The following is an 11,453-nucleotide window of genomic DNA, read 5'->3' as shown; positions in this document are numbered from 1 at the left end:
TGTTCCATTTTACCACCTTTGTTACTCTAAAACAGTAGCTGCGTTGCCTAATCTGATCTCATAACAGCACTGACCTCAGCCTGACTGTATTATTTTCTATCATTTGAATATCAGAACCTTTTCGATTTTTGTCTATGCTCTTCCATACAGGAACTTTTACATCTGTATCTGCCCTCTCTACTACTGGGAACACGAAGCAATTTTCAGAATAGAGTTACAAAAATATTCTCCGCTTCCCGAACCTATAACAAACAAAAGCTGCTCTTAAGTTCTTTTTTTCAAAGGTTACAGAAAAAGAGTTGAAACTAGTGTTTAACATGAAGCTACAGAAGCTCATTATCACTCAGCAGCTGACAGAAAAATGTTTTTTAGCCAGATTATGTAACATTTCTAGGTCCCTTGGCACACAACAACCACATCCTGTTGCCTCTTTGTGGGTAACTCATGTGAACTCACACCAAATATAAGTTTCTGTTTTAACTAATTTCCTATGGAAGTTTTGCTTGAATCTCTGCTTTAGTTGAAAGCATTTCTAACTTGTTCTTTAAAATTGATTTGGTTAAAAATATGACCCTCTGAAGATTGTTTAGGGCTAATCCTAATACTGAAATCAAGTAAGCACAGACAATTAAAGGTGGAGACAAGTCACTTCTCAGTAGCTATTGATCTTATCAAATCCTGTCATCCATATTAAATGCACAGATCATTAGATCTCTTTCTGTATTAACATTTGTAATGGTTGTGGTGGAACTGGAAATGATTATCTCAGTGATTTCGATGGTAGTATTTTTGGAACCTATGCAAATAAGATGCCTCTCTGTGAACCATTTCCAGATTATCCATTTATTCACCTTTCAGTATGATAACTTTTTTTAAGTGCGGACAAAATCTTTGAAACAAGTTCATTGTTAATTACTGTATGGTAAATTTTCTTGCATTTTAAAATTTGTTACCATAAAAATCTCCCCTTTCTTACTATTGGTTTACAGTAACCAGGGCCCAACTGTGGATATCATTTCTTCTTCCAATTCTCCCATGCTCTGGCCTCTTTAAAATATTTCACAATGTGATGCAGACATTTTGATAATTTCTTTTCTTTTCTTTCTTTTTTTTTTTTGAGACGGAGTCTTGCTGTGTTGCCCATGCTGGAGTGCAGTGTCACGATCTTGGTTCACTGAAATCTCTGCCTCCCAGGTTCAAGTGATTCTCCTGTGTCAGCCTCCCGAGTAGCTGGGATTACAGGCACATGCCACCATGCCCAGCTAATTTTCGTATTTTTAGTAGAGACAGGATTTCACCCTCTTGGCCCAGCTGGTTTTGAACTCCTGACCTCGTGATCCATCCACCATGGCCTCCCAAAGTGCTTAGACCACATAACGCATTTATCAGCTAAAGGCAAAATATTCTTTAAAATAAGTTTACATGTGTGAAGTCATGAGATCTGGGCTTTAGTCCTAACTCTGACATTCAACAGCTACCAAAGGCAAGATATGTTGATTTATTATTCAGTATCTCTTTTTCTGTATTGGTAAAATAATGGTTTTGACTGTTTAATAGCCATCAGGTTCCTTTTATCTTTGTTCATCTACATTGAAGTACGTCAGTCCTAGGTCATATACCTTTCTTCAGAAAGAGATATAGATCTATTATTACAGATGATTTTAAAAGTGAATAACTGCACATATCTGGCCAGAAGAGTGTTTTATAAAATAGATACAAACCTATCAAACTGTCCCTTTATATTTTATGCTACATGAATTGATCTGCCTATACAATTATTCATAGAAATTTGATTTATTTATACAGAATCAACTACAGACTTGAGCATATTTTTTCCCACTTCTTGAATTTAAGATTACTGTATCCGACACTTCTTGTTTGTATATTTTGGAATCACTGAATAAACATCATTTATGCTTATTTCTTGAGTAGTTTATATCAAAATTTTTATATGCCAAGTTTCTTGACAGTATTCCTAGCATTTCGTAACTCAGTGGTAGATGTAGAGTCAGTGACATAACTCAGTATCACATTAAACACAACGTAATTCCTGTAACTGCTTTGTTTTCCTTTTACTTATAACAGATTTAAATATTTTTATAAAGAGTTATCTTTTTCCAGATATAAGATTTCAAGAAATACAGAATGCACATTAACATCGTCAGTCACAAGTTTAACTGTGCCAACTACTTATATGTAACATCACAAGTATAGTATCTTTAAAAAAGACTATCTACCTCTATCTATCTATCTATCTATCTATCTATCTATCTATCTATCTATCTATCTATCTGTCTATCTATGTATCTATCTCTCTATCTATGTATGTATCTATCTATGTATGTATCTATCTATCTAGCTGTCTGTCTGTCTGTCTGTCTATCTATGTATCTATCTCTCTATCTATGTATCTATCTATCTAGCTGTCTAGCTACCTAACATCTATCACCTTGTAATACAAAGAACTTAAGGCAGCTCCTTTCTTAGCTTACTTAATCAGAATGACTTAAAAGAGGTTTTAAAACATTTAATTACTTTGGTCTCTACAATAATTGTCAATGAGAAATGCATATTTAATAATGCATTCTTTGGAAGTATTGTTATGGTCTTATTTAATTGAATATCAAACATTCAAGTTCTTCCCTTTTTTATTTTTCCAACCAGAGCAAATATATCTCTACTTTTTCCTGCCTGAAATGAATTTACTAAATATAGGACTTTTGTGTACAATGAGAAGCATATCTCAAGATAAACCAAAGCAAGACAAACTATATTTTTCTAGAGTACATTTAAGTCAAAGATATTTTATATCTTATCAAAACTAAATATTTCATGAAGAACTAAACTCAAAAATTCATTCTCATTGAGGAATGAAGAGAAATACGTCTGTTATTGTTTTTTTTAACATTAGTCCTGTCACCTAAATAGGTGATGAAAGACATTTAATTCTAAACAACTTTGGTGAAATCTTCTGGAAAAAATTTAGTAGTAGCAAGTGTTCAAAAATCTAATACTGTTTTTTTTTTTTAATTTTATTTTGTACCAGGCACTCTTCTAACTAAAACAATATATTAATGATATACTGAATGCTCACAAAACCCCAGGAGATAGTTAGTTGTTATGACATAGCTGAGGATATCGAGACTTGAGGTATTACATGGCAAGCCCCAGGTCATCACGAATAGCAAAACTTATGATGAATCCTTCAAGGCTCATGCACGTGAACATATATGCTACACAGCCTCATAAAGCAAAGACTGAAAATTCTTGAAGCCACTTTCTAGCTTTAAAATTTCAGTTAAAAGAAGAGCTCTAACACATGTAAGAATGCATCGCTTAGCTGACTTTAAACCTTTGTATGTTAATAATTTTGATCTCTAGCAAGACATTGAACTATGGCCCACAGGTGAAATCTCACCTGCCACACTTTTTGTATTACCTGCCATTTTATTTGTATGTACCAAGAATGTTTTACACATTTTTCTATGGTTGGAAAAAATCAACATAAGAATAAATTTCTTTTTAACTTATCTGTGTTTGTTAAACGTTTTAAAGCCGAACATGATTCAGGCACTATATTTCAATTTACAAGCTCTCTCTGAGTTATTTTTGAAGAGCTTTACAATATGCCTAGGTTAGCTTATAATTTTGTTCTTCCAATAATACTTTTCTTTGGAAACCAAGCCCTGTGGAGAGTTTAATGCTCCAGTTTAACATATTTCTAGAGTACTAGCATGTGCAGAGTTGGCAACTACAGCAGATGCAAAGTTGAAAAAGTATATCTTAGAAGACATAAAAATAATTTTCTTCTAAACACCAAGGTATGTCTCAGAACACTTCAGTGGCAAAAGATTTAGTCTACTAAGGAATCCCACTTGATAGCTAAACACTTTAGACCACAAAGTTAAAGTTGGGTTACGTACATCTTACAACACACATTACCTAAATCTGTTAAAATAAGCCAACGCAAAACTAGGAAAGCATACCAGCTCTGCTTTAGTGCCTAAGGGATCACAACATCACTTAGAAGTAAATCTTATCTTCCCCTTGTAATAGTTATTGTCATGCCATTCAGACTCTTTAGATGTTAATAAAAACCAAGAAAAAAATTCCTTGAAAATATATTATCAGAAGGAATAAAGATAGAGCATTGAATACATGTACAAGTCATTCCTCAGCTGGCGCTTAGTCTACTTCTTCCATGAATGATGTGTCATCATCTCCTTTGAGAGGTAGCATTTCTTCAGTTACAGCAGCAATGGTATCATCAGCAGTAGGATCATATTCATCAATACCCAGGTTGAGTTTGATTATCCTGTAGATCTTTATAATATGTGTCTGGGAGATCTTCCAGACTGGATCCAGAACATAGGAGTGCAGCTTCATAAAAGCAAGATGGGCCAGATGCGGTGGCTCACGCCTGTAATCCCAGCACTTTGGGAAGCCAAGGTGGGCGAGTCACGAGGTCAGGAGTTCGAGACCATCGAGGTGGAGGTTGCAGTGAGCCGAGACTGCACCATCGCATTCCAGCCTCGGCAACAGACCAAGACTCCATCCCAAAAAACAAACAAACAAAAAACAAGATGATCAGATCCTTCACAGACTAGTTCTTGTCAGCCTCTGCCGTTTCCCTCAAGGTCTCTGTAGCACACTGGTCAGTATTTAGCTCCAGGTGTTTCTTTGCTGCCATGTAACCCATCATTGAATTATCTCTTAGGGCTTGAGCTTTGGTGATTCCTTCCATATTTGCTGTCCAGCCACACATGCTTGTGACAATACAGCATGGGGATGTAACCAATTGCTTTGCACAACTACCTTTTTGATTTTTTCTCCAATGTATATCTTTCATGATTTTGCAGATATCCCCAAACTTCATTTTTTTCTGTTTGATTTTCTCTTATTCATGTTCTGGAAGTTTCAAGCCTTCTTTGGTGACTGACACTGAAGTCTTCCCTTCAGATTCCTTCAGCTGTTGGATACGGTATTCATCAGTTGGCTCAATCATATAGATTAGTTCTAAGCCAAACTTCCAAAGATGTTCCACAAAGGCTGCATGAGTGAGCTACCAGTCCTTGGTCTCACCTGTGACATAATGTGTTTCTAGCTTTCCCTCATTCTGCTGCAATAGTCCTTGAGAGAAACCATTTCATCACCAGAAGCAGATGTGTTGCATTGATATGGGTGGTGAGCATGGAAGTGCTGGGTAGAGAGCGTTGTGTGTGATCCCTGGCTAGGGCTCCACCCCCAGGCCTGTGCCCACGAACCTAGGTAAGGACAGGCATTTCTGTTTTCATGCCCAAATATTGCAGTTTCCAAGACCAGCTTGGCTGGCTATATCCCCATCCTGTGCCTATAAAAATCCCAAGACTTTGGCAGCCACAGACACAAGCGGCGGGAGGTTGAGAGAAAAAAAAAAAAAAAAAACTGTCAGAAGAGCACACAAATGGCTGGACGTGGAGAGGAGTGGAAGAACACACCGACAGGCATCAGCAGACAGCAGCAGGCCATCCACTGGGAGAACGACGCGGATGCCCAGAGGAATCTGGCCACTGAGCTATCCGACTCCAGGGGAAAACCATTTTCCCACTCCATACTCCTTCTGGCTCCCCATCCATCTGCTGAGAGCTACTTCCACCATTCAATAAAACCTTGCACTTAGTCTCCAAGCCCACGTGTAATCTAATTTTTCTGATACACCAAGGCAAGAATCCTGGGATACAGAAAGCCCTCTGTCCTTGCAATAAGGCAGAGGGTCCGACTGAGCTGATCAACACAAGCTACCTCCAGAGGGCAAAACTAAAACACATGCCCAAACTGAAACACACGCCCAGCGGGGCTTCAGGGGCTGTGAACATTCACCCCTAGATGCTGCCTTGGGGTCGGAGCCCACACGCCCCCACCTGCCCATCTGCCTGCTCCCCCTAGTGGTTTTGAGCAGCGGGGCACCGAAGCCGCAAGCCACACCCTTATCACATGCCCTGCGAGGGGGATAAGGAAACTTTGCCCATTTCAGAATCTTAACATCTCTGAAAGCTGCTTCTGATTTCGAGAGTCTTTGTATATTTCAAGCTTTATGTTTCTAGAGAACAGTTCATATAACTTTTTGTAGTTTTCTTTATCTTCTGCCAGTTCAGTGAAGAGTTCTAAGCATTGTTTGACTACTTTTTTCCTAGTAACTTTCAAAATGTTGTTTTGCTGCAACATCTCATGGAAAATCCTCAGAGGAAGATCCTCTGAGTCCACCACTTCTTTAATGAAGCTAAATATTCAGGTATTAGCTCCTCATAGTTTTCCATGATGAAAACTCTCTGGGCATAGAACTTAATGTCATTTTTCTTTTTGATTTCAAATAAGTCTAAAGGAGCATGTCTTGGGACAAAAACAAGAGCTCTGAACAATAATATTTCTTGGCATATAAAAACTACCTGAAATGCAAGTTTCTGTGTCCATAAATAATGTTTTATTGAAACACAGTCATGCTTCTTCATTTTTTTTTAACTTTTTTTTTTTTTTTTTTTAGAGAGAGTTTTTTTCTCTTGTTGCCCAAGCTGCAGTACAATGGCACAATCTCAGCTCACTGCAACCTGTGCTTCCCAGGTTCAAGCAATTCTCCTGCCTCAGCCTCCAGAGTAGCTGGGATTACAGGCACCCGCCACCATGCCAGGCTAATTATTTGTATTTTTAGTAGACACGGGGTTTCACTGTGTTAGCCAGGCTGGTCTCGAGCTCCACCTCAGCCTCCCAATATGCTGGGATGACAGGCATGAGTCACTGTACCGGGCCATGCCTCTTTATTTCTCTATTTTCTATGGTTCCTTATACACTACAACATTGATTCCAGCAGTTGCAATGGAGAAATTTGGCCTGAAAAGTTGAAAATATTTACTATTTTGTCATGTAAGAAAAAGTTCACGGATCCCTTGCCTACAACACTCAGGAAAACATTGTTTATATTTAGTTGGGCATATAAAATTAATACATTATTATTTTGCACATATATAACAATTATTGTCAAAGAATCCTGAGGGATAAAAAATAGGACAAAATTTGAGCCTTGAATTATGCCTCAAAAGTAGCAATCATTAAAAAATGAGAACAGCTAACAACTAAAATATGAGTATTGATTTTATATGCAATAGCATTTCAAATAAAGGATCAGATCAATGTTGAAATATATGAGGAAAATTTCATGCAGAGGAAATAGTTGCGCTTTTAAGGCTGGGATCTTTTGGTTCGATGTAGGAATGGAGAGGCGTGACTTCCTTTTATAGCAGGAAACTGGAGGAAAGGCAAAGAGGCTGGGTGCAGTTGATCATGCCTGTAGTCCCAGCCTTTTGGGAGGCTGAGGCTGGAGGAGTGTTTGAGGCCAGAAGTTTCAGGTTACAATGAGCTATGATTATACCACTGCACTCCAGTGCAGGTGATAGAGCAAGACTTTGTCTAAAAAAAAAAAAAAAAAACCAGAAAAAAAGAAAAGAAAAGAAAAAGAAGGAAAAGAAGGCAAAGTGGTGATGATTAGTGTATGAGAAGACATAAATGTAGACGCAGACTCTGGTGAAGAGAAGACAATGATTTACATGCTCAAATACAACTGTCTTGCCAATGTAGTATGTAGTTCTGGTCCCTCTGTCTCAAAAATAAAATTCATTTAAACTTTAAGACGAGGTCCTCATGTGCCTCAAGGGCTTATCAATTTGGTTCCATTTTTGTGGTTCAAGAAACATTTTCTTAAATGCACACTCCAACTGCCCGCCACCACCACCCAGCGACATGGTCTGTTTTCTTTAACCTCACAACCAAATAGCTAAATGTTATTTGAGACAGCTCTCTCATCTTGGATATATGATATATGAGAATTTTGACCTTCCCTACGTCTTCAACATTTCTGGGTCATCCTGTTACATGTTTCTGGAAAGTTTCCTATCCCTTTAGCCTCACCAACTATTTCATGACTTCTGTGTTCCTAAAGGTTATAATTTCACTTTTTTCTTCACATTTACTGGATTATTCTGCTCTTCTACTTATGGGAAAATCAAAACTATAAGGCAAAAAATCAGTTGAAATCCTTTTCCTCCATTGATACATTTAACTTTACCAACACCTTAGCATGGCTCCCTTCTGCAAATGTTAAAAAAAAGAAAAAAAGAAAAAAAACCCTGTTTTCCAAATGCAATCTACTTACCTGACTTGGAATTTTGCCCTTGCCCTCTCTCTGGAAATTTGGCTCAATTTCATGTCCTTCAATCTACCTATTGGCATCTTCCCCTCTACATGCAAATGCACGCATCAAGGCATCCCATGATTACTGACATCTCACAAGGCTCAAACTTAGGTCTTTCCTCATTCTGCATATCCTATCTGGGCAATTTTATTAATACTTGTGTCTGAGACTCCAGTGTATTGGAAGTTTTCTAAAAATCTCTCTCATCCCTTATTAATTTAAAATATACTAATCTTTTTAATCTGTTTAAATTTAAAACAATTTAAAATCTATTAATCTGGATCTAACAATTACCAACTTCTTTTGATTTTTATGTACCTTCTGCTGTGGTCTGAATATGCTTCCTAAATTTCACATTTTTTTTTCACATTTACCAAGTTATTTTCCTTCTATTTTTACAGAAAAATCAAATATATAAGGCAAAAATTTAGTTATTTTTTTTCCCTCCATTGATAGATTTATCTGTAGCAACACCTTAGCATGCCTCCTTCCATGCCTCCAGCATGCCTCCATTCATGTGTTGGATTAATCACCAGTGCAGCAGTGTTGGGAGGTGGGACCTAATGGGAAACGTTTAAGGTCTTTAGGGCTCTGCTTTCATAAATGAATCAACCTTGCCATTAAAAATGCTCACAAGACTGAGTTCTCCATCTGCCTTCCACCATATGAAGACACAGCAAGAAGGCCCTTATAAGATGCTAATACCCTGATCTTGAACTTCCCAGCCTCCAGAATCATGAGAAAGAAAGGTGTACTTTATTTCTTTATATATTACCCAATCTGTGGTATTCTGCTACAATAGCACAAAACAGACTAAGACAACCTTTTACATTGCCTATTCCAGAAAATTGAACCAAAATCTATTGTTTTTCAAAAGTCAAGAAACCTCCATTTTCGCACTAAATCCCTGGTTCTAAGATTCCATGTTAACATTCAAAAACTATTTTGTTGCTTAGTATCCCCCTAACTATCTGTTCTTTGCATGCTAATTTCTACTTTTCTGCATGATACTCTTATTTTTTCCCAATTGAATTGTTCCTCTTATTTCTTATTGTTTTCCCTCCCCTCAGGCACATGCTTGCCCAATCAATCACCCCTGTTCTATTCCTGTTGTACTAGCCTCTCAAACCTAAGAATATGATCATGCCATTAACATGGTTTTGAAATTGTCCGTTCATTCCAATAATTTCTTTTTGGATGTAGGTTAAACATTTAAAACGTGTACATGGCTTGAAGCCCTTCCTTCATGGAATCTCTAGTGAGTCTCCTTTCCTCCCCTCCTTCCCTCACAGTTTATGCTTCACTCTTCCTCACTCTGGCAGTACCACACTTTCTCATAGTCCTGTACAATTATAGCTGTCTTCCCAGGACAATAAAGATCCCAGGTCCTTTGATTTTCTGATTTGCCTGAAAGAAAATTCATCTTCTGGCTTGACTTCAAATCCTGTATTTTCTGTTGAGCCCACTCTGATTTCTCCAGATAAACCCAAATAAAACTGCAATAATGTTTCATGCTTATTAAAAATATGCATTGTATAGAGCTTTCATGTTAATTTCTCATCCGCTTATTTTGTCTATTTTTCACCAGATGTAAGCTCTTGAAACTTGTTCGAAAGGCATATTCTTCCCTCTCTTATGACAATATACATTGTAGTGCTGCAATTCAGCTTTTAATGTAGGAAAAGTAACTTTAGATGATGAGCATGAGATCCTTAGATCCACCAAACTTCATCACTGCCATTGTCTTTATCAGGAGTAACATCTATTTCAGTGCTTACTATGCCAGTCATTATGTGCAAAACATTCATAAAATTATCTCTTTTAATACTTGAACCATTTTTCAAGTTAGATAATAACATATTCCCTTTTTATAGATGATACAGCTGAATCAAGATATTCTTCAGGTTGCCTCCAGAGTCTATATTCTTAACATTAAAGTATATTTTCTGAATCCAAGGATTAATTCACAAGTTAATTTTAAGTGCATAACTTATCCAGTTTTGTTACTGACTAATCTCCATAAATAACAAAACTATTTGTTGCTTTACTTGAATTTTTAATGCCAATCACACTGTTTCATGATGCAAGAATATGCGCTTCTGTCATCATATGTGAAAGACACATAAGGATTTTATTAGACAGCATAGTTGGTCCAATTAAACTATGTTGAATTGACAAATTACAATGTGCAATTGTAATTGCCATTCAGCACATTACATAGGCTAAATGTGATCATATTCTCTGATAACAGAGGAAGCATGACATTCATGTTATGAGAGGTGATCATCTACCTCTAATTGCTCTGCGTTAGACTCCACATAGAGAACTACTCTCACTAATGGATGTAATAGGTTCAAAGACATCTAAGGTAAATGGGTTAAAAGGAAAAGGAAGCTTAATGGAAGAGAATTTCAAATACAGCAAATTTACAATAAAAACAAAAGGTACTGGAGTATTTTACTAGAATGGACAAAGAGTTGCTTTCCAAGCATTTGATGAACATTTCTGTGGAAGAGAAACTGTATTTTGATTTGATTTTTTAATGTCCCTATAAATTAGAACTAGACTTAGTGGTTGAAGCAAGGATGTCCTGAGATGAAATGATAGCATGAAGGCTCATGGACATCACCAGAGCTGGAAGTGACCAGGCATATCTCAGATGGAGGTTTAGTGGGGATGGTACAGAGTTTAGTTATTAGAAGAATATTTGGGCTACAAATTTAAGATCTACCCAGTCCTGTTTTTCTGTGATGTTGAAATAATATTGCCATTGACTTATTAAATTTTTAAATTTATTAAGCATTATGTGTATAATTCATTTGTAATTACATACTTTAAAACAGGAATCAAGGGAGTTTACTGCTTAAAAAAAAGTGAAGTGTATCTTCCAATGTAGAGACTTTGATAAGTGCAATGCATTGCCATGACATGCAAGATCACTTCCACATTTTAATGTCAAAACTTGATCTATTGCAAAGCCAAGTGAATTGTTATTCAGAGAAATGGAAAATGTATCTAAAAGTGTCCCCATAAATCTGTTGCCAGATTGCGGTTTACACCAGACTTTAAACATTTAGAATGATGGAAAGTAAACATCATAAAATGATCTAAAATTATATCGAATCTATCAGAAGAATCCTTCATAGTATAACGTGAAATGGACATGCTTTTATAGCACTATCAATTTTGTGCTGAGTTTAAACATAAAAAATACTTTTTGGCAATATTTTCA

The 11,453-nt window shown here is 36.7% G+C and overlaps 1 pseudogene; it reads right to left on the bottom strand.

The window, feature by feature from the left end:
* Positions 1-4,185: 4,185 nt before the first annotated feature.
* LOC116550638 lies at positions 4,186-8,259 on the bottom strand (annotated as a pseudogene).
* Between the last annotated feature and the right edge of the window lie 3,194 nt (positions 8,260-11,453).

This window comes from Sapajus apella, unplaced genomic scaffold (assembly GCF_009761245.1).
Source record: "Sapajus apella isolate SASKATOON/1434 unplaced genomic scaffold, GSC_monkey_1.0 scaffold8, whole genome shotgun sequence".
Classification (NCBI taxonomy): Eukaryota; Metazoa; Chordata; class Mammalia; order Primates; family Cebidae; genus Sapajus; species Sapajus apella.
This window is presented reverse-complemented; position numbering and strand designations above follow the sequence as displayed.